The sequence below is a fragment of the Cupressus sempervirens genome, chromosome 5 (genome assembly GCF_028749045.1).
Source record: "Cupressus sempervirens isolate cs-2001-9-10 chromosome 5, ASM2874904v1, whole genome shotgun sequence".
Taxonomy (NCBI): Eukaryota; Viridiplantae; Streptophyta; class Pinopsida; order Cupressales; family Cupressaceae; genus Cupressus; species Cupressus sempervirens.
The window spans coordinates 712,887,016-712,912,170 of record NC_143122.1 but is presented as its reverse complement, the minus strand read 5'-3'; positions in this window follow the sequence as shown (position 1 = coordinate 712,912,170).

Sequence of the window (25,155 nt, the reverse complement as noted above, 5' to 3'; positions counted from 1 at the left end):
TTTTTATACCATGTCTCATTTGTTTGGATCAATGAGACCTTCAAGCTGTTCAATATAGACTTCTTCCAAAATTCCATTTAATAAAGCTAATTTTACATTCATATGATATACTTTGAATCCCTTTGGTGCAGCATATGGCAGTAGTATTTTGACTCCTTCAAGTCTTACAATAGGGGAAAATGTTTCTCCATAGTCAATACCTTCTTCATGCACATATCCTTTGCATACTAGCCCTACATTATTCCTTGTTACTTCTCCTTTCTTATTTAAGTTGTTTTTGAGTATCCATTTTGTACCAATCACATTCATATCCTTTGGTCTAGGTACAAGAGACTAGTATTATTCTTTTCTATTTGCTCAATTTCTTCATTCATTGTCTCTATCCAACCTTCATTTTCTGAAGCATCCTTTACAAATCTAGGTTCAAATTCACTAAGAAAGCATGCACCTTTTAATTTTTTCCTTCTCAAGATGCCCTTTGTCTCTCTTCCAATTTTTTTTTTAGGTGCATGATGTCTTCTAACATAATTTGTAAGTGTTGGTTCTTTCTTTCTTGATTCTAAACTTGGTTCACTAGGTTGTTCATGATCTTTTTCCATTTTTCTCAGGCTTTTCTACATCATCTAGATGTAGCTTAGGTTGTACTATCAATTGCTTGGGTTGTACTATCTATTTCTTGGGCTCTATTTCATGTGACTCATGTTGTACTATTAGTCATTTACTAGGTTCACTTTTCTATTTCTTGTCTTCAATTGTTCGTGGTAAACTCTTAGGTTCCTTGTCATAGTAAACAAGCTTTCTATAATCTTTAGGGTCATTGCTGCTATATTCTTCACTTCTTTATGCTAACTCATCAATCTTCAGATGTGCACTTTCTATGATTTTGTGAGCAGCAAGATTGAAACATTTGTATGCTTCATTTTTATTGGAGTAACCTAGGAATATACCTTCATCACTTTTTACATCAAATTTTTCTTTCCATACATCTTCTAGGATAATTCATTTGCTTTCAAATACTTTGAGGTAACAAACATTATGTTTGTACTCATACCATATTTTATAAGGTGTTTTTTCTATACCTTTCTTCAATTGAACTCGGGCTAGTGTATGAACTATTGTGCTGATTTCTTCTCTCTGATATGTTGGTGAAATATTTTTCTCAATTATTAGTGTTCTTGCACACTCCATGATATATCTATTCCTTCTTTTTGCAATACCATTTTTCTTTGGTGTCCTAGGTGGGCTAGTGTATGAACTATTGTGCTGATTTCTTCTCTCTAGTGTATTGGTGCAATATTTTTCTCAATAATTAGTGTTCTTGCACACTCCATGATAGATCTATTTCTTCTTTCTGCAATACCATTTTTCTTTGGTGTCCTAGGTTCTAATAGTTATCTTGTGAATCCTCTTTCATTGCAGAATTCATTTGATTCCTCTTTCATGAGTTTTTTAGGTGATGAGTTTTGATAGTTTGTAAGTTTGTTTCATATGATAAAGATCTAATATAAAATGTGTTCCTTACGATAAATATATAACATAAAAGATGTGTTTAATATCATAAAGATAATACAACAAGAACAAAGAGAATATGAGTAGCAATTTGAATAACGATAGAACAAGAGTACTCACAGTCCAAGAATTTGACCTCTTCAGCTTATGTCTTGTACTTAGTAATTTCTCGCTAGTAGAACAATTGTGCCAACATTGTAGAACATTAACCTCTTAGTATATGTCTTTTTGTCAATAAAATATAAATTCTATTTCTATAATGTATGATAAATATTGAAATACACTTGATGCCATTAATATTTTCATACTATACTATTGACTATTATTATATATAAGAGTCAATTGTGAAAGATTTTTGCATTGAAGTGAAATAATTACATTTTGTACATTCTAAAAGTCTTTTACATTTTAAGATAAAAAATTAATCAATATATTTTGTTTACCAAAGGAAATAAGACAAGAAAAAACTTTCACACATTAGAAAGAAATGTGGTAGTTCAAAAGGGACAAATTTATTTGGAGCATCCAAAAAAAAAATGATCTAAATGAAGAATCATTTTGAACATCTAGGGATAAAAAAATGTAGAGAAAAGTGATTGTACTAGAAATGTCGTTGGAGGAAAAAAAAATCTTTATAATAGTTAAAATGAGGTAATTAGTTTTCTATCATGTGCTAGTTTTGAATATTTGCAAAGATATAGTATCATAGCTCTTCCCTTATGTTTCTAACATATAATCTTAAAAGCTAGTCATTATAAAACCCAAAATATCTTATTTTACACCACTTCACAATTAATTCCTCAATGATAGTTCATATTATTTTCGAGGAGATTGAATGAAAATTGTAAAAATTCAATGTTATAGACTAGATAAATTAATTTCTATCTTGGTAAGTTTAAAATATGTCATGATTTGAAAATATTTAGATCATGTATATGAAATAAATCATCCCTTTGACATAGTAGCAGATCCTATTGATTTGAGAGGGAGGAAAATGTTCCTATTGTTGTCCAAATGAGACAAAAATGCCTCTAGATTCCTATTCTTAAGACCCTCTACCATCTTAATTAATACTTTATCAACAAGTTCAAAGGCTTCAACTCTACTAATAGAGACAACCTCAAATATTTATGAAATGGTGCCAACCTTTGGAGCTCTGACCATCTCATGAATAACCTTCATCACATTGTCTTTATTGTTCCTTGGAAGTATACAAGCTCCCCAAGCTAAACCCCATGAGCAATCTTCCATAATCTAGACCACATTGGAGAAAAATACCTGATATACACTTGTATCATGTACATGACCATCTGCCCATTTTTGTGCAAGATCTTCTTTGAGAAAAAACAAATGACTGATATGTTCCTCTTTCTCTTCATCTAAGAATTTGCATGTAACACCCTCTATGTTTCCATTCAAATCCATCTTTTGATTCAAATCTATCTTTTGATTATGGGAGTCGACTCTCCTCTCTATCCCTCATGGATCCATTCCCTACACTCTCGGATTCGTTTGATAGAATACTTGTCCCATGAACCAATGGTTTGATGAGGCTTGTAAAACCTTCCATTGTTCCTTATTCTTGGCTTTTGATACTTATTCCCCCACTTTCACCAATTTATGACTCTCCTACAAACTCTTTCTTTGCCATAAGTATTGATTATTTATTGCTTCATAGGGTAAATCCCTATGTGACATGCTTATTTAGTATCCCAAGTTGTTTTGGCACATCATGTTCCCCCAACATAGCCAACCCCAATCCACTCCAACCTTTGCCTCCTTACCTTTCATGTTTCCACGCTGTATGATATTTTGGGTTAGTAGGCTCTCCTTCCTAGCTCACTCCCCCATTATCACTTATTCTTCACCTCTAGCATTTATGAGGCCATCAAACTTATGAGATGCAGTAGGGTAGCTGATGAGGAGGGTTTTTAGGCTGAGCTCTTCAAGTTTGGCACCACGATCCTGGGGTGTTATCTCTCTACACTCTTTAATAGAGTGGTTTGTTTTGGTTTTTTGGACTCTTGGTTGAGACACATTATTCACCCTATCCATAAGTTAGGGCTGACCTCTGATCTCAAAAACTATAGGACCATCATGATTGGGCATACATTTCCCAAAATTTATGCTACAACATTGAATACTATTTTATCTAGTGAGCTCAACATGAGGAATTGCAGGGTAGGGATAACTTTAAGGAACACACCCCCCCCCCCCCCCCCCGCCCTTCCCAAAATTCATTAAATTGTAGCGAATCACATGTCATTTGGGTGAAAAAAAAAAATAGCGTTGGCAAATTATGCATCAATCGATGGATATTTGGTGGCGAATTTTTTAATAGTTTAGACAATTTTTATAAAATAATGGTGATTATAATTTTTGTTTTTAATTAAATTATTAATATTGATGGTGAATTATGTTTTGAAATATGGATATTGGTTTGCGAATATTTTAATAACTGATACCTTTTTTATAAAAAAATGGCAAAATTATTTTTGAAATAATTGAATTAATTAATTTTTTATGGTAAATGGTTTTCAGAAAGTTATAGTTGGTATGGCTATTTTCAAAAGATGGGAAATAAGTAGCCTAACCTAACATACCAACTTACATAAATTATTGGCAAGTGGCAAATGGCAAGTGGCAAGTGATGGTTTAAAGACATGGTTGTTTGACCATACATTATGGAAGCATAATCTTTGCCACTGCCACTATAATTATGTTAAATGTATTATTTGAGAACTCAGACTGTTTGATGATCCAAGATCAATGGCTAAGGTTTAATTTTGGCCAACATTTCTTGAAGGAAGAAGAATTGTCGAGGTAGTCATCAGAATGTTGACACGTATCAAGGTAAGTTGTCTACAGAGTACAGTGTACCCAAAAAGAATTAAATGCCATGTCAGTGATAGCAACATTCTCTCAGTAGTATGCTACCACTGACCACACACCACTTCCCAAATTGTACAGCCAATTTCTAACAATTTTTTATTGACAGTTACCAATACCATTGCAGTTTAGTTTATCTATAAATATATATAATAAGCTGAAAGATATCTTATTATTATTACCAATACAAAATGAACAAATCTTGGATCATTGAAATGATAAACATTAATTACATGTAGATTATAGACAAAAATTAAAAATTAAAAATGAACAAAGCTCAGGTTATTTAAATGATAAACATTAATTACATATAGATTATTAATTACATGATTTAGAGTACCGTCTGATGATAATATATCAACGGTTGAAGGTTTATTTTGGGACCAAACATCTAGAATGAATCCTCAACCTTGTTTAAGTGTCTGGAATGGTGACACGTTACTATCCAATGTGTATCACTTAAGTTGCAGAAGATAGTTTATTGATGTTTTGTCACTATTAATTACAATTTACAATTGGCCTTTTCCATTGGCTAAGAGGCTTCGCACACATTACAGGACATGCCACAGTCCACTAGCAGTAGTACTATTAGTCTTAATTACAATTGGCCTTTTTTCATTGGTTAAGCAGCTTAACATGCATTATGAGACAATGGATAGTGTTAGTGTTTAATTACAATTGGCCTTTTTGGCACGTACTTGCAATTATGTTCAAGATTTGAGAATATTTGCTAATTTAATGTAATTGAATTGGTAGTTAGAGGGAAAAATATTTAAGAAATATTTCTCAATGGCTAAGCTTATTTAGGAAAAAAAAATAATCCCTAGCACCCTGCCCACCAAGCTTATTTATAGGTGACTGAGCTACTTCTTTCATCATTGTTCATCTCATTTTTAGTAGTCGATAGGTCTGGTTTGTTTGGTGTTAGTCTGTTAGAACTTAGAGTTTGAACTTTGCAGTAAAGATGGACAACCCTATTCACCTGAGATGCACTTTGGAAGAGGAATAGAAGGCCTTTCTAGGTCGTATTCCTAAGGAAAACCTCATGTCAATTTGCAATGAGCTTGTTCCATGCTCTGGTGTGAAGTTTGTTAATGTGGCTATCAAAACAGTTCTGGGGCATGAGTTTTTGGAGAATGAGAATTAGTATCGTGTCAATAGTGACATTATGTCACAATTTCTAGCCTCCTTGCTTGACCTCGGAGAAGCAAGGGTCAAAATTGTGCTGCTCCTGAGGAAGATTTTTAAAGTTGTATATTTGGGCGATGACATTGAAATTATCGCTCATGCAGTTTTAGGAATGGGGATCCCTTGGGCAGGTGAAGTCCACAAGCTTTTGGAACCTAGCCAGAATGTGGTCTTGCAACCATTTTTACTAGGCTTGATTGTTGGGCAGTTGAAGCACCATAGAAAATGCGTAAGAATTAGGTTGAATTTTCTTCGAAAATGGTTTTTCCTAGATGTAGTGGAAGATGGCAACCACTGGCTACAAGAATTTGCAACCATGGTTGATTTTGGTGGTTTCTACAATGAATAGTGTAGTAGTACTAGAGTCTAGGGTTTTCACCTGATTTTGTAAATTTGTAAATTTTAAGAAATATCAATGAAATTTTGGGATTTTCAGTTCCATATAAAATTGCATTTCATTGTTTTAACTTCTTATGCTTACTTATGCAGCATTGCAATATTTTGCATTTTTGAATTTTCTATTAAATTGTTTATAAAATCCTATGTGAATATAAAATATTATTTATAATGATAATCACTAATACATTTCCCCTAGAAACAAGGTTGTAGAGCAATGTAGTTCTTGCCTCAAACTTTACCTAATAGAAAAATATGTTATTACTTATTATTAAAAAATTATATGAAACTTGAATGGTTAAAGTTGTTTATTTCAAACACTGGTTAAAAAAGTTTGTTGCCTATAGTTCCTACGACAAGCACTAATAACTAATGTCCAAATAGTAAAGTTAAACTACCAAGATTAATTATGTAAATAATTGCATTTCTGCCTTCATTACAATTGTTAGGTAAAATTTTAATATTTTGTATATTTTGTTGCTTGCGCAGAAGATCTATTTTCCACTTCTTTTGATTTTAAATAAAATTTTGCCAAAAAAAAATAATATTAACAACTACAAGAGCTCTGTTGGAGCACGAGTCCCTACCTATTGTGGAAAGAAAGTAGAAATATTATACCCAAAGATAAATAATATTAGTTAGAGATATAATTTGTGAATATATAATATTAATATTTTAATACAAATTTTAGATATATATCCGTGTCTTATGAAATATATTTAATTTTAGCTATATAGAAATTTTAATTTAATTTTTATAAATTAACAAATATATTAAATTCTAATTTTGATTTGAGGATTTGAGGCAGACTTATTGACCCATGTTAATTATATGATTAGCACTTATATATTAAATCTCGAGATGATTAATAATATTAATATTAATTCAAAATATTAATGTGTAAATAATGTCTTAAAAATATATTAATATTAGTTTTGATTGTACTAGCTAGTTGTTTTCCCAAATATTTAGTTAAAATTAAATAGTAATATTATCTTAAATTACTCTGTATATGCAATTATGCAACACGGTAGTCTCACGGGGCCACCACACCATTCACAAATCACCATTAGCATTGGATGTTTATAGATCAATGACCGAAGTTGAGTTTCAGGCTGAAAGGAAAAAGAAACCACGTCATTTCAAATGTGTCCCAGAATCATGACACGTGTCACTAAACTCCTCGGTCGACCAACAAATAACAATGTCATTTCAATTTGGTTATGATGTGACACCGACACGTCTGACTCATAATGTGGGTCATCCTGATACCTGACTAGCTTAATTAATGGGAGTGGGACCCATGACCCATGGGGCCACCACACCATTCACCGATGTCATTGGATGTTTATAGATCAATGACTGAAGTTGAGTTTCAGGCTGAAAGGAAAAAGAAACCCTATCATTTCAAATGCATTCTAGAATCATGACATGTGTCACTACTCAGTATTGACATAATCACATTCCACTTGCAGTTAATAGTGACGTTATGAATGACATTAATACATTATGATGGGTTATTTAACACTTAATTCATGTCTAGTAACTAGTGGTCCATGATTCAACTCACATTTAAACTAAAAGTGTAATGTGTGACAAGTGTGATGACTATAGACTATAGAGTACAGATTGTACAATTTTGGCATGTTAAGATTCTTTAATTTTGCAGTTATATGTTGTCTGCAAATTTAGAAATTAGAAAGGGGTTACAATTTACAAAGTTACGGATTCTTAATTTCTAGGTCGAGGATTGTGGTCTGAGGAAAGCAACAAACTATAGTCTCTCGGCTCTCTGCAAAAATTGAAACTAAGGGCAATGTGAACGTGAACGAGTAAAATTTGCATCCTCCATTTGAAATTTTTCAAGCCTCTTGATTTACAACTTTACTATTTATATTATATAAAAAAATTTAGTTTGTAAGGTTTTAATTTTGAATCACCCCTATAGGCTTGTAGCTGTGTTAATAATATTTACCATGATGGGAAAAATAAGTACCAAGAATAACAAGATGGGCAAAATAACAAAATTCCAACCAGGTTTTAGTGATTTATTCCATGATATACATGATCCTGTTATTCATGGAAATAAGGGTATAATGGAGATAAGATTTGCACTTGAAAACAAGTGGAACGATCCAAATAAGGCTTCAAAATTTTGTTCATTTAACCCTAGTGTAAATGCAACTGCAAATAAAATTGCACCGTGGTTAGCTGGGTCGGTACACATGGCATTGCCTCAAGTATTCCCTTGCCTAAAAATTGTTATGCTCTGCACCTAAAATTATGATAAAAATAGAAAAGAAATTGTGAATAAAATTACTCAAGAGGAAATTTTGTCCATAATTGAGAGTGAATTTGTTTTTTTGTTGAACCTAGGGTTTCAACAACAATAGTCAAATGTACATATTGACCTAGGAAAGCTGGCAGATGATTATGAAAAATTAGATGCAAAACAGAGAGATTCTTATATTAGAGGAATAACAAGCGGTTGTAGGATGAGTCCAAATCACATGCCTCCTTATGATTTTGAATTTTTTGTGCCATGGGCACATGACAATATTTCCTTGCTAGCATTTTTTTTGGGATTGGATAGTAACAAACAAGTGGATGCTAGCATTCTTGAAATGCTTTATCATATTCATTTTTAAAAAGAACCAGTAAGATATCATTTTATTGAGCACGTTGTTCGTTGCATGCAAGATAATTTACTAATGATTCAAAGAGGTTTAGAGAAGACATTTTGATTCACAACCTACTTGTGCTATCTTCTCCTAGCAAAGCATCGTGCATTATTTGAGGCAAACAAGCTTTGCAGTTAGACTCAAGGCCAAAATCCAATATATGAGTGGACACCTCAGATAAGGATGATTGATAACAGAAGAAACTACAACAATTTTGGAGACTTCTTTTTGGCACCAATGTACCATAAAATTATAGGCACTCCAATGCTTAGGTTGCTTCTTATTTGTAGAAATTACATTCAACATGGAAGTGAACTACAATTGGCTGACTGGTACTTAATGGAAGAGTATACTATGTTAAGGTTTTATAGTTCATGGGTAGAACACTACAAACTTCCAATACATGTAATAGAGAAGGTATTTGCATTGGAATATGTATGAAAAATGGAGAGAAAAGATGTACTCTTTCATGGTCAGCAAAAGAAAATGATATTTCCCTCCTTGCCATTCTCCTTTGGAGGGTTTTCATTTGAGAGAAGAGGATTCAAAGTGGAAGAAGCCCTTTTTTTCAATTTTTAGATTTGATGTTGACAATCACTGTCAGTATGATCCACTGAACATAATTGGAACAAGGCTTAAGGGCATTGGGACTTCTGGAAGCAAATATCAACATGAAAGTATGCCTTTGATTGAAAAATTTAAAAACATGGACTCGTGGGAGGAAGTCAAAAAAAAGATGGAGAAATATGCTGTTGAAAATAATATGTCAATACAAGAATTGTCATCACAAATAATGGCATTGCACAAACAGAAAAGAAAAGTGCAGGGCATGACATCGTCCAATTTCTACAAGAAAGCTGATAAACCATCTACAAAAACTATTCCAAAAGAGCTAATGAATGAATGTATAGATGTTGGATGGAGTCGAAGAAAAATTTCTCAATTTTTGGAAATAAGGAAGAATCTCGGTGAGCCAAAGACCTCTGTAGACAGTGATGAGGTTGAAGAGGATACACTGTTTGATGAATTGTGGAATAAGGAGCATCCACCTAAAGCACATCATAGTGATATTGATGATGATTATGATGACTAGGATTCTTTGAATCCCTCATCTAGTACACAAATTCAGACAGGAGTTGATGCATCCACCAAACTTCTATATAGCAAAGGGTCAGAAATTGTAGAAAAAATGGGCTACCAAGGTTCTAGTGGTCTGGGTCCCAATGGAGAAGGGGTTTGGTTACCGCCTCAACCACCATCTGTAGCACCAAAACATGGTCAGAAAGTAGGCCTTGGGCATGGAGATCAATCATCAACTCAGTCAATTTCATCCACATTGGATTCATCTTAGTTAATTAAATTTGTTCCTACTTCATTTACAGTTCCACTTCCAAGCACTCAGATTCAATTTGAATCAACTATCACTCCCACAACTATAGATATCATGGGTACAACTACAACTAGTGGTCTGAAAAGGACATTGTATATAGATGCAAAAAAAATTGGTCCCAGAGATCAAGAAAGTGTAAAGAAGCAGAAGGTTATGACAAGTATTAGTAGTACTACTAGTACAACAATGCCAATGGTGACTGTGAGTCCAGCAATTGCCCATCCTTAAGGAAAAAATCCTTAGAATAGTACACAAACCCTACTAATGGGTTTAGGCATTGGTTATCCTCATGGTATTGGTGGAAGCTTGTACATCAGTGTAAGTGCTACTTCTATTTCACCATTCAAACATTCAATTGTCTCACAAAATCCTAATTTTTGTTACAATGAATTTGTAATTAACTATGAAAAATCAAAAAACAAGAATAGACAAAATAGTAAGACAATGAAGATGGAAGCAATTGTTGCAGCTCATGATGCAGAACCTACAACCAATAGGTTATTTCTCACATATGACCCAGATAAAGATATGATGGAATTCATGGTTCTTATGCCCCCAGCTAGAGATAACAATCCACCAGAGAGTCAGTTAGATCCATCTGAATTTCAAGTTAGCACCCTCCAAATGGATTTATCCAAAATTAAAAATGTGGACAAGATAAATGTGTCCAAAATGACCAACCAAGTGGTCTACAGTTCAGTGTTGAAGTTGGAGAGAAAGAAAGGAAAGCTTTAGGGCACAATAGATAAGTTAAAGGCAGACCTAGCAAATGTAAAGGCAAGTGAGAAAGCAGTAGTAAATAGGTGCAAAGAATTAGAGAAAAGGATCAAAAATTGATTCTTTGGCTCTAAAGAAGGAATTGAACAAAAAGAAAAAATGGACATGGAACTGAAAACTCTGAGGGAAAATTTGGAAAAAATGGAAAAAAAATTTCTAGATGAAAAAAACTCTTCAACAAAGTTATACAGAAACTTGGAGAATGCTGCAAATGTAAACAATAAGTTAAATAAAGAATTGGAAAATGAGAGGGTAAAAACCAAAGAGTGGGAAGAGAAAGCAAAAGGGTGGGAAAATAAAGCAGAGCAAATAAGAAAACATAGTGAACACCAGTACTCAAAAAAGAAAGAAGACCTAAAGAAGGCAAATGATACTATTAAAATATGAAAATGGCTTGAATAACCATGTAAATAATACAATAAAGAAAATAAAAAATTACTTCTGGGGACAAATAAAGACTTCTACTGATAGGTTGTGTGATTGGTTTGAACTCTATGAAGCTGTTACAGATGTTTTTGGGAAGTTGAAAGAGCAACTTGAGGAGAACAAAAGTTTTGGTCAAAGACAGAAAACTGCAAAGTGGATTATGGAAGAAATCAATAGTACTGTTGACAGGCATTTGGCAAGCAAGGGAATTCAAGATTGCATTGGTTCAATAATAAAGGCGACCTTTATGTTTCATAAATGTCAAAAGCTAATAGAAGCAGAAGAAGTTCTTTCTTTATTTGGGCCAAAGCTCGCCAAGATGAACAATAAAACAACAAAATTGATATCTCTTGGTTTACCGGGTCCTAGACCTAATTTCTCAAGAACGGGTTTCGTTGGAAGAGAAGTTTACAAACAAAATTTGGAGGACCAAATAAACTCTGATTCAAGCAACCTTCCTCAGGACAAAACTCATGAAGGCATTGCAAAGTGCATCAAAACATTAAAAAATTTGCATGCACTAGTGGAAAGTGCATTGCTTGAAACTCGCTCTTCCAACTATGGAATGTTGATGAGAATGCAGGTCATTTACCATAACATCAAAAAAATTTCCCTTCCAAAAAAAGAAGAATAGAGCATACTATAGAAACTTATAGTCTATATGTGAAAGTAATTTCAGTTTCAATCATCTCTATATCTTTACTATGTATGAATATCTTTCATATTATCCTACATACTATAGTCTAGACTCTAGAATTGAGTTTAAAGTAACAAGTTTGAACTTTGTTTTTTGAATAGGATAAATGCTCCAGTCTTGTAGATGCTATTGCCTATGCTAAATTGCTAATTTACTAAACTGACCTATCAAATGTAGAAATGTACAACTAAAGTTGTAGAGATGTTGTAGACTTGTACATGTCTTACTGATTTAGATTTTGAGACTTCAGATTAGGCAAATCGACCTGAAGCTATTGTTGCTCCCTTGTTTCTATAAAAGGGAATTCAAGGTCATTGGCTTACAAGAATTGTACCATATTAGCTAAATATTGCAAATGAAAGCCATTAATAATTATTAATTGTAGAATTGAATCTACGATTCTATCTAATTTTCATGTTTTCTAAATTTCAAATTCAAATATGAATGATCATTGATGACATGATATAAACTACACTCTATAGTAATAATACTCTTTGTTCTCAAATTTTAATGATGAAACATAATACATTCTAATTTCTTTCTTTTCTAAAATGAATATTGAATGATAGGATATGATATAGTAGTTAATAAGTTCAAAAAATACCTATTGGTTACCACTACTAATTTAGAAAAAATTTCCTAAATTTTCCAATTCATCTCTATGTCATCATCATAATCCAATTCTGGTAGTCCAATTGCTTCATTGTTCTCTTCATTTTCGTTTGTGTCTTCTTCAACTTCAAGTTCACTCTAACCTCCACTTCTATGACTCCCAATCCCATGGCTAGTGCCACTGCCAGCTATACTTTCCCACTTGGAGTCATTATAGGAGATTGGTTAATGGTGTTTCCCACCCCTCTTCTTTTGCATCTTTTCTTCTAGATTTCCATTGCTTTTTTATAAAGAAAAGTATTGGCATCATACCTAGATGTGTATACCCTCAAGCATGATTCCAAATTTTTGTCTAGTTTGTTTCTTAGCTTTGATTTTAGGAAGCCCAAAGCACTGAAAACTCTCTCATCCTCTACTAAACCCAATATCATGGTTTGACATAGATCAGCAAGCTTGAACTACTTTGAGATTTCTTCACGCAACAATGTGCTCTATTTTAGTTCTGTCTAAAGCTTTGTTTCCGAGTCCTCTTCGTGTGGCTTATGCATTAATTGATATTGATGCTTCATGGTCCTTGCAAAGGTGCCTGGTTGCTGTCTAAGAAGATCCTCATCTAATATTCCTTTGATAGTCACTCAATTGAATTCTATAGATTTGCAAAATTCCTTTATCAAAATCAATAGCCTTCTACAATAGACTTCCTTATTGTTGAAGGACCAATATTGAGGAAACACAATTGGCATAGCCTCAAGTAGTTGATCATATGGGAATCATGATATTATTTCAGAGCAAACTCTATAGGCTATGTCCCTTATAGTAGATACTATAGACTTAAAGATCTTGGTAAACTCTTCCCTTGTAACTCTTGTAGCTTGCTTCTTTGGGGCACTATAGTACATTGGTATCTGAAATCCCCTTACACAAGCACATAAATCTCCATTTTCAATGATCTTTAAATAATTATCAGGATCATCCAAATCTATTAGTTTCTGCCAGTGATTAAATCTATCATCAGATAAATTTAGGTCAGTATGATAGAGACTATCGAGGGCTCGGCATGACATTTTACGCAACTGAGCATATTCTACAATATACATGGCTCTTTGGTGGGCTATTTTCATAATTAACCTCATTTCTTCTAGCATGAGAAGAAGAGATGCCAAATTCAAAAGTGTCTCTATATTACTTAACCTCCGAACTAGGGCACCACATCTCTGATTTTCTGCATTGTCCCGATTTTTGTACATCAGTCCAATCAAAGATTGATATTTGAAAAATACTTGATGCACTAGTCCATCCAAAGAGATCCATCTGGTATCAAAATATTTTAGAAGCTTGTTTCCATTAGTAACTCCATCAACAAAATGCTAAAATTCCCTAAAATGCTTGGGATTTCAACAAAAATATGCATACAACTCTCTTACTAAATCTTTAACCTTGTTTACTGAAGGAAACTTCTTCACAACTCTAAAAGAAAGATTCATCCTATGGGCCATACAGTGAATGCCAACAACATATGGTGAACAAGAAGCCTGCATCTTTGTGCAAAGACCATTCCTTTGACCTTGCATTACTGAAGCTCCATCCACTCCAACATAGACCAACTTCTTTGCTATTGTCAATTCATCCATAGCTCCATATTCAATTGCTCTTTAATAACTGAAATAAAGTTTTTGTTGTTGCATTGTCTCTCAATTTAGCAACAGATAGTAGATGTGGTTGGCAAACATTATTCTATATAGTATAAACATGCATGCATACCCACGACATATTATCTATTACCATAACTTCGTCTAACAACAATGCAATAAAGGTTTGTTGGTGTAAATAAGTATTTACTTATTACACTTAAGCTTTACTTAGGTTAATGCATTATTTAATTATTTTGCATTATTTTATTATTATTTTAGGTGATACACTTAGGAGTTTATAAACTCTTATTGACTTATGCAACTCTAATTATGCACATGGTGTCTACAACACAAGAGTATGCATCATTCACTGAGCTATCATGTTGACAACACAGTTATCAGCACTCCTCATTTAGCACATGTCGTCTACACCACTGATTTGCATGCTAGACCATTATAGGCTTATCCTCAAACCATTACACTTAATCCCATGCTTAATGGAGGATAATCCATATCTGGTGGATATGTGCCTAGTTGTATGACATATCATGGTGCTGACTTCTATGCATTCTAGAATCTCTCTTGAAGCCTTTATATTCAGGCACTCCTAGTGTACTCTTGAATCTAGTTATTGAATGAATATCATCATTCTGATCATACTTTGCCTATTTTGGTCTACTATGTGCTTGTGTTGAGTTCTTTAGTTCTTGGGTGCATTCTGGTCTAAGCCAAATTCTTAGATGGTATCAAAGCTGAGGAGGATTCTCATCACATAGTTGTTCGAGACCGTTCATGCTTCAACACCTCAACACAAATTTGGAGGATCCGCAAAAATTGAGAGCATCTAGAGCCAGATTTGATCTCACCATTGCATTCAGAGTGTCGATTTGGTGAAGATCAACTATAAATTTGCCTATATTTGGTGAAAGTTGATCATGAGGCAAATGTTTTTTGCAAATTGGAACCCAAAGGCCCCGATTTGCAATCGGGTATGATCTAATTTGATCTAATTATTTAATTTTATTTTTAGATCTATTTCTCTATATTTTCCAAATTTAGCATTTTCAAAATTATTATTCTCAGTTAGCAAATAAATTTTTTAGCCAAACTGGCCAGTGACACCCCGGATCGGTTCTATTATTTTAGGTGGAATTTTGTATTATTTCACAAGGTATCATATTCACATAAGATAGGATATATCTAATCTTGGACACAAATATCCTTAGGTCGTACCTGATAAATAACTGGCAACGTATCTCCCACGGCAGTGACTACAACACACTCAATCCGTCAAGATTTCCACTACACAGCCCAAGCAATTTTCAATATTTTGCTTTAACCTTCACGCCCTCCTTCTTTTACACACTCCATAGAGTGCAAACCCCACGCATGTGGGATATGGCAAGGAATCTGGCGTCTGAAGAATCTTGGCAATCGCAATACATTCTCCAGCAACGTGACAACAAAATTTGGAGGTTGCTGTTAACTTTTTGGCCCCCTCGCTATATCCCGCCTCCGTGTGCACATCTACTACACATCCATGTAGCTTTCTCTAACTTGGGACATGCAGCGAGCTGACTCATCAGATAGCTAGGCGCCCAGTGATCTGCTCAGACACGTGGCAGACAGATACTGCCTACGCTAAAGTACAGTCATCTCACCCTCACCCTGCCCGGATCACCAAGTCATCATTGATTCACTAGCCAACTCAGTCCACGTCTGCCAATTTTGTACAATATGGTTGCCACGTCAGCCACCTCGTCAGCCAATGGGCCTAATTTTGATGATGTCATCTCGTTCACGTGCCTAAAATTGATGCTCATTTCGATGTCAAAATAGGTCAATTTATAATTGCTGCGACAATCGTATGACCATCAAATTTAACCCCGTATTTTGTTGGTACAAACCCTCTCCAAATTGATTTTAGTTTTCGCAGTCCAACTTCAAGAGGCCATAACTTGCACATCCGAACTCCAAATAAGGTGCAATTTTTTAAAAAATTGGGTAAAATTTTCTAAATTTTTTAGTGGTTTAGCTATTTTTTGGTTTTGGTGCATAGATTATTTAGAAATTGCATTTTTTTGTGACTGTACCTAGATAATCCTACATTTTGCAACTTCAAAAGCTTCATTTGAGCACATCTGGAGTCGAAATCAGGTTTCATTTTTTTTTAAAGTGTGTTTTTTTTTGTCTACTTTCCATATCTAGCATCAAATTTTAGTGTTGTGTGGACAAAATTATCACTTTCAGCATAGGGCCTTTCTTTTCTTTGTAATGCTTCAGAATTGTAGCACATTGTAAAGTTTCAAATTTGTACTCTATTAAGAGGTTGTAACAAGAAAAATTAGAAGTCCACAAAGGCCAAAATTGGTAGGTGGACCATTGTAATTGCACTACTAATAAAGTGCCCAAAGCATCTATTTTGGGGGGTTTCTTGATTTAGTGAAAAGGGGGGGTGTTCTTGGTGTTGTTTTCTCTCTTTTCTGCACATTTCTTTCATTTTTTGCATTATGGGAAACTTTAAGTTTCCTAAATTAACTCCCCATAACTATGCTTCATAGTCAATCAAAATGTTGTATCACTTAATGCATAATGGAGTTTCACAATATGTAGATGGTACTCTTCCTAAACCAGCAGGCGATAATGTATCAATAAGTGAAATTTCTAATTGGGTAGCCATGGATAGGAAAGCCCTAGGTGATATATGTTTGGGGGTAGATGATAAGATCATGTATCAAATCAAGAAATGTACTACATCCAAGGAAGCTTGGGATACCCTCGAAAGCCTTTATGCTAAAGTGTCTGAAGAGGATGTGTTCAAAATTGAAGATGAGCTTATATCCTTAGATCCTAAGTCATATGACTCAATACAGGACTTCATCATTAAGGCGAATGAATTAAGGACAAAGCTTACTGATTGTGGGAGTTTCATCAAAGATGATAGACTAATCTATCTTATCCATAACAAGCTACCATCGAAATATTCCACATTTGTATCTTCTTTTAACACATCTAAGACTACCTTAGGGTATGCCTACAAGAAAGTCACTTTTGATGAATATGCTAAGTTATTGGATGATGAAGAAAAGAAGTTGAAATCAATGGGGATTCTCAAATCACCTCATTCCAAAGCATTGGTTGCCAATGAGGGTTCTCAACATTCAGCTAGACAATCTTCTAATAAAGGAAAGGGTAAAAAGAAATGGAAGAGTAAATCTGAGGATGCAAAAAAGACAACACCACAATCAAATCAACAAGGCAGTGCTCAAATTCCAACAAGAAAGGGGACAAAAATAAGGAGAAGAAGAAGTGCGCTTATTGCAAGAAATCGGGTCATCAAGAACATGAGTGTTATCTCAAAAAGATTCATTAGTTAAACAACATCATGAAGAAACATAACGTTCCATTGCCTAATTCTTATAAGGAGAAGGGATCTTCTTCAGATTCTAAGGGAAAAGGGCAAGCACTCATGGCTAATTCAAACTCTCAAAAGAATGGATATTTGACTCTGGTGCCTCATTTCATATGGGTTCTTCAAAGGAGGATTTTTCTTCAATGAAGCAGTCCAAGGTATCACACATCTTCATGGGGAATGATAGAAAAATGGAAGTTGAAGGAAAAGAAACTGTGGAGATGGAAAGTGGAGAGTTTCAAGAGGTTCTCTATGTTCCAAACCTAAGTTCAAATCTCCTATCAATCTACCAAGTCACTCACTTTGGAGATGGACATAGAGTTGAGTTCCTTCCTGACTAAGTAAAAGTGCACAATCTCAAAGACAATTCCCTGGTTGCAGTGGGGAAAGTGAATGATCACAAGAGGTTGTACTCTTTCTCGCATTTTGTACCCAAGTTTTCCTCAAAAGCCTTGTTATCACAATCAAATTCAAACATGCAATTATGGCATGAGCGATATGGTCATCTTGACTACTGCTATCTTTAGCAACTTTGGACATACCAAATGGTGAGAGGTCTACTCAAATCAACTTTTCTAAGGGTGAATGTTCAACAGATTCAGTGGATATGCATCCAGAGGGGAAGTTAGAAAGAGGGAAGTCTTCTAGAGCAATAGGTGTTCTACAAATGGTTCACATGGTATTAGTAGGTCCTTTTGCAGTCAACCAGGGTCACTACATACTTACCTTTGTTGATGACTTTTCAAGGTTCACTTGGGTCTATTTTTTTGCATAATAAGAATGAAGTGTTGGACACATTTCTAGACTTCAAGGCTCATGTAGAATGGAAATCCAGAAAGGCCATCAAACTACTCCAAATGGACAATGGAAACATGGATGTGAATAGAAGACTTAAGGAATTTTTCAAACATGAGGGAATTGATCTTCAAACTCCTTCAACATTCAATCCGCATAAGATAGATGTTGCAGCTTTGAGGATATGAACTCTTAAGTCTATGGCAAGTTGCATGATTCATGCCAAGTCTCTAGATCCATCATTACAAGTCAAAGCAATCTCCAATGCCACTCACATTCTTAATCGCTCTCCTCATCCAGCCTTACATGGAAAAACTCCTTTTGAGGCATGGTGTGACAAAAAACCTATTGTGACACACTTTAGAGTCTTCGATTATCTTGCATGGGCAAACAGATCTTCCAGGGGTTGCAAGGCATAGTCGTCTCGGCCTTGTACTTTAATTGGTTATGAAGACAGTGTGAAGGCATATAGACTTATAGATCTTGAGACACATCAGATATTTTTGGAGAAGGATGTACATTTTGAGGAAAGTTCACCCAGATTGTCCTCTACTCCTCTTCGCACATCATACATAGTGGATACTGATAGTGAAACCAGCGATAGTGCTTCAATAGATTCAGACATGTGGAGTTCTGTTGATAGATACAGTGAGAGGTCACTTCATCAATTTAGTCCACATGCATACATCACCACAGTGATAGGTCTAGAAAAGTAGGGTACTTCTAGTCTTCTAGATATAGGTTCAATGACAAATTTGGGGGATAGTATTCATGATTTGCCTCTTCTTCTTGATGCAGAATTACCTTCTTTAGTTATCACGAGGGTTCCATCTGACTCTCTTGTTCATTCTCTACATGATCAATCCTGCCAAGTTGAAGTGATTGTGGATACTTATGATCAGTAGTTGCAATAGGGTTCTTCATTAGTTGCAGAGACAGAAAGCTCTTTGGAACAAGTTCTTCAGTCAGTTGAGCAAGTTTTAGAGACATCACTCATCCATGCGATTCTTTCCACACACAGTGGAAGCATCTCATTTGTACCCTTGGCATTGTTTCTTCCTAAGGGGAGGAACACCATTCTACAGTCTTGGATCAGCTTCTTCATTGGAGCAGTCACTATTCAGCATTCTTCCTTGGGGGGGGGGGGGGGGGGGGGGCGAGGAGGAGCCCATCCTGTCTCTTTTTAGGGGGAGGGTTTTTCCCATGAGGTTGTCCCTCTTTCCCTGCTTTATGGGAGATTGCATATCATTATGTACATGGGTACCTAACATGGCCTAGTAGCTGAGACCCATTCTGCATATCATCCTAGATTTTGTAAGCTTAAGGGCATTCCCCTAACTTGCACTTAAGGCGGGGTGTTGGTGTTAATAAGTATTTACTTATTACACTTACTTAAGTTTTACTTAGGTTAATGCATTATTTAATTATTCTATATTATTTTATTATTATTTTAGGTGAGACACTTAGGAGTGAACTATCATTGAGTTATGCAACTCTAGTTATGCACATGGTCTCTACAACACAAGAGTATGCATCATTCACTGAGTTGTCATGTTGACAACATAGTTATCAACACTCCTCATTTAGCATATGTTCTCTACACCATTGATTTGTGTGCTACACCATTGTAGGCTTATCCTTACACCATTGCACTTAATCTTGTGCTTAATGGAGGATAATCCATATCTAGTGGACATGTGCCTGGTTGTATGACAACTTTTCCACATTCTTCTACTTCACTTGCTTTTGCAAAAATAGCATTAATAGAACCTTGAATTTCATCAGGCTTCATCTGAAATTTTTGAAACATATAATATTCTTCAACATTCCTTTTATGTTGACATTGCTCCTTTCTTTTATATCTTACCACTTTTATTTCCTTACCTTCTATAGTTGAGGTTTCGTAAATCTTACCAACATGTTTCTCTATGGTGTCTAGTTTAAGCTGCAACTGCTTTTCCTTTTTGTACTTCCAACTACAAATTGTACATCCACATTCTACTGGTGGCTCACCTATAATTGGATTGTCCATAGGCTCAATGAATGGATACATTGCTGCCCAATCAAATTTAAATCGCTTGGCCATCTCCCATTGATGATCACTTTTTTCTTTCGATTTTCCTCTCCTTTTAGTGTTACCGTTAATTGCTTCATCCTGGTACTTGTTATTTACTAGATATTCTTCTTCAAGATCATCTGTATTAGAGATATCAAGTTCTATAACTCCATCACCAGATTTATTAGGCTCCCCAATTTTTTGAATGGATTCCTATGAAGGTTGAGATTGTATAGGCCCCTCTGATGATGTACCTTCCTTACTTTGACCAACACTGTTGCATCTACCCCCACCAAAGTATGAAGATATATTTTTGCATTTTGTTGGCCTCTCTTGGACATCTCCACCTTCATTAGTCCTACTCATCTTCCTATTTAAATTTGATTGTGACATCTCCATCAAATTAAGGCTGCAATAAAATACTATGGACTCATAGTTGTAGTTGTTCTGGTTCTCTATTGATTGCAATACTATGAAGAAGGCTCCTTCTTTCAACATGTTTCAATAATGAAACTCATATATCTTAAATAGACAACTACAAATAAACTGTTTTCATTTTGGCAAATGGGCTGACCGTTACATATGATAAGAACTAATATTTGGTTAACCTTGCGTGATTTCAAGTAATCAAGTAGGCAAATAGGGCAAGAATTTGGAACCCCATTGTGTGTGATGCATGGCAAATTGGGTCCTAGGACAAATAAAAATTTCACATAGGAAAATGAGATTTTGGTGAATGATGATAGTCAAAACAGACACTCAATTAATTTCATAGCGAATAACAGTAAACATTAAAGAGAAATATGGGCGAAGAACCCGACTACCAAACTGAAATTACATAATAATAGTGGTGAACATTCCGAACACTATATGAGTATTTTATAAAATTTGGGCAAACCACTCAACTAGTATACAATGTTTTTTTTGCCAATTTCTATAGCCCGATCGGGACATATTCGCCAATTGGTGAATAATTGCCACTAAAAAAATCCCTGTTGCAGGGCTAAGCATCAAGCAAGATTCAGGGAAGACTAGCAAACCATGGATCATACCTTTACAATATGGGATATTATTGAGGAACCTTGACACCACTGAAAGAAATTCTATTGTTGTTTTATGGATTTTCATAAGGCTTTTGATTCCATCCCCAAAGTGGTCCTTTTTTAGAGACTGAGAAATATTGGTATTTTTGAGATCTTATCGATGACTATTATGAGGTTCTATGAGACAATGATTGGTAGACACAAGAACTTAGATGGCCTCTCTTACCCTATCCAAAGTACCATTGAGGTGAAACATTCCTACCCTCTCTTGCCCACCTTGTTCATGATTTACATTGATGAGATCAAGGCTTTTCTCAATGACTCCTCACTTTGAAGTGATGGTTTCCATCTACACCAGGTATTGATCTCCATCCTTCTCTTTGTTGATGATGTGGTTCTTCTTGCTTCTTCTCCTGAGGTTCATAATAGGATTTTGGATAGACTTGCATCTTTTCATGAGATGAGATAGATTGTTGTGAACCTTGAGAAGACTCATGTAATGGTCTTCAATGGTTTGAAGACTCCACGTCTCCATTTTCACTTCCAGGGTCGGCAAGTTGAGATTACATTATCTTACACATACCTTGGGGTTAAGTTTTATGGATCTAATTTAAACTTGAGATCAGCCATTCTGCCTTAGATTAGTAAAGGGTTGGGTTCCCTTGCCATGCTTGAGAGATAGTGTTTTAGACACCACTTTTAGGACACATCATCTAAGCTATCCCTCTTGGATTCCTTAGTAAGACCCACAATAATCTATGGCATGGTGGTTTGGGGTCCTTCCCTTTTAGACTTGGACTAGGCCATGATTGAGCATACCTAGACTCTGCTCCTCCTTCAAATTATTAGATGTCACAGATCTATCCCCAACAATATTATTTTGGCTAAGTTTGGAGCTCACCCATTCAGTCTTGTATCCATTTTTGACCTGATCTGGTTTCTCCACCATCTTTGTGGTTTTGCAAACTTGTTAGAAGGCCAACACAAATACCCTTACTTAGCCTACTACTCCTTAGTTTCTATTATGGACTCCAATCTAGCTACTAGAGCCTATTGTTGGTATGTTCAGGTTGCTATCCTACCAAGTTTAGTTAGGATTGATATCAATAATCTCCCTCCATACTAGTTCTCATTAGATTCTCTTGCTCATCTACTCCCCTCTTGGTAGGAGATGAATGGCATGTCAAACTTGACATCTATAGGTAGTATATTATAAGGACCTAGGTGGATCCTGCAGGGGGACTATGTCCAAGGATGAATTTCTATGCCGAGCACTTTTTAGATATTCATGATGGGATTATTTTTCACCCTGAGTACTTACACAGATACTAAACACATGCCTTGCTTATCTCCCTTGGCTCCATCAAGGTTTTCTTGAACATAATTTAGATCCAGGTTGATCACCATATTCGTAGAGAGGATCGGGTGTGCACACTTTGTACCTTAGCTGAGAAAAAATTTGAGACTCATTTTCTTTTCAGAGACCCCATATACTATGAGATTAGAGTGAGATTTTACTATTTGTTTAGAGATTGTAGATCCCTCTTAGATTTTTTATGTACACCAATCAGTTTTGTATTGTGCTCTATCTCCATGAGTCCTTGTAGCTTTATGATCATACTTTGAAACATTCATTTCCTAGGAGTCAAGTCTAGACATAGCTTACTATGACCTTCTTCTCACCCTCAACTCAGGTTCAGGGTCTGAAGCATTCATATAGTTTCCCTAATATAGGTCATTCCAATTTTATGAGACCCTACAGGGACCTCTTCACTAGTGACACTCCTCTCGTAGCACTCAGCCTAATCACAGGGCCTCCAGTAGTCAAACTGATCAGTCACTATTGGAGTTTTTCCCTACAAGAATGGATACCAAATCTTTTCCATGATGTCTCCTACTTTCTTCTTCTTCTTCTTCTTTTGTACTTGTTCTTTTTTTGTCACCATTTGGTGCTCCATTTGTCTACTATTTTCTTGATGTAAGCTTCCAATCCCACAGACCCTCATTACGGTCATTTGTTGGTCATTCATAATGCTATCTTATCTATCTAATCTTACTACAACGGCCTACATGACAAATAGATAGCCCATCTAACACGTGTTCAAAATTCAAGTACTAACAATTTTCTATGTTATATATATTCGAAGATAAAATATAGTGCTATGAAGTGAGAGCTCAACTTCATAGTTTTGAAGTACATGGTTTGTCTAATATAACGTTGGTGTATTGTGTGAAGCTTGCAAGTTTCATATATGGGATATGCAACAAATTCATTTCCATAGTCAAATGAAATGTAATTATACAATTTTTTAATGTGTTATAAATAATTTTTTTGATATAGTTGATTGGTTGAATAGTTTTAAAATTTAGGTAAAAGTATAATAAGAAAAATTGTAGATGTTTTAATATAATAGTAAAATTGATAATTTTTAGATGCAGTTATTCAATATTCAATCTGAAAAACTCTTGATAGGAAAGACATTATATTGGCTCTTCAAAATAGGATTTTTAACATTTGCATATTTTAATATTTTCACATGTTATCAAATATAATTACTAATTCTTTTAATATCACTTATGTAATTTTGAGTAATAATAATATTTTTTAATCAAATTTATGTCAATACAATTATTAAAAGTCACTTGAACTAAAGAAAAATCATCTATAATCCTTAGGGCCCACATAGTAAAATCACATAAATAGAAAACAACAAAAATAAAATTATACTCAATGACTTATAAGTATAAAATTTAGAACAAAGGGACAAAATTAAATATTTAGTTGCTATAATGGGGAAGAAATATAATTTTTTTTACATTTTAACCTTGAATATATCACACATCATAATTTTAATCCTAGTACAAATCTTAGGAAAATATCCAACTCTAGTATAAATAGGCTAATTAGGTTAATGATATATATTTAAAAAAATGATTGGTGGACTGTCTCCAAACATTTAAAATAGAAAATGTAATTAAAAAAGATGTATGATAAAATGACACTAATTTAATAAACATAAAATTCAAATTTTAATTAATAATTATAGTATTATAGTAATATAATATATAAAATATATTCGATTAAAATATATTTAATATTAAAATATAATGTTTCTATCTCAATCTTATTTGATACTTAACTTACCTTTTTATCTTTATGATAGTTTATATTTTTAAGGCGAGAGACTTTCTACAGTGGAAGCATTAATCAATGTAAAATTTTGCTACTTTAAAAAAAAATTGACTTCATTTAAGTGTTATATATTTTATAATAATTTTTACATCAGTTCATTGCTAATGTAATAGGAAAAATTGAAGTGTCACCTGTGCAAACAATAACCCCTATGCTTTAAGAATTTTTATTAATATTTAATGAGAATGGAGGAGAGTGGATGGAGCAGTAGATTAAGTTTAATCCTTTGACTTATGTATATATATATATATATATATAAGAAAGCTAGTATTATTATTTTCTATATTACAGTTTTCTTTATTTTATTGCATAAAATTATCTAATGTTTATAATTGATAAATTTTATTAAATCATTATTTTTAATATTAATTTGACGGAGAATGGATTTGAATAAAAAAGGAAATGCAAATCATTATGGCAAAAGTGCAAAAAAGACACAAAAAAAAATGGAAAATGTCGT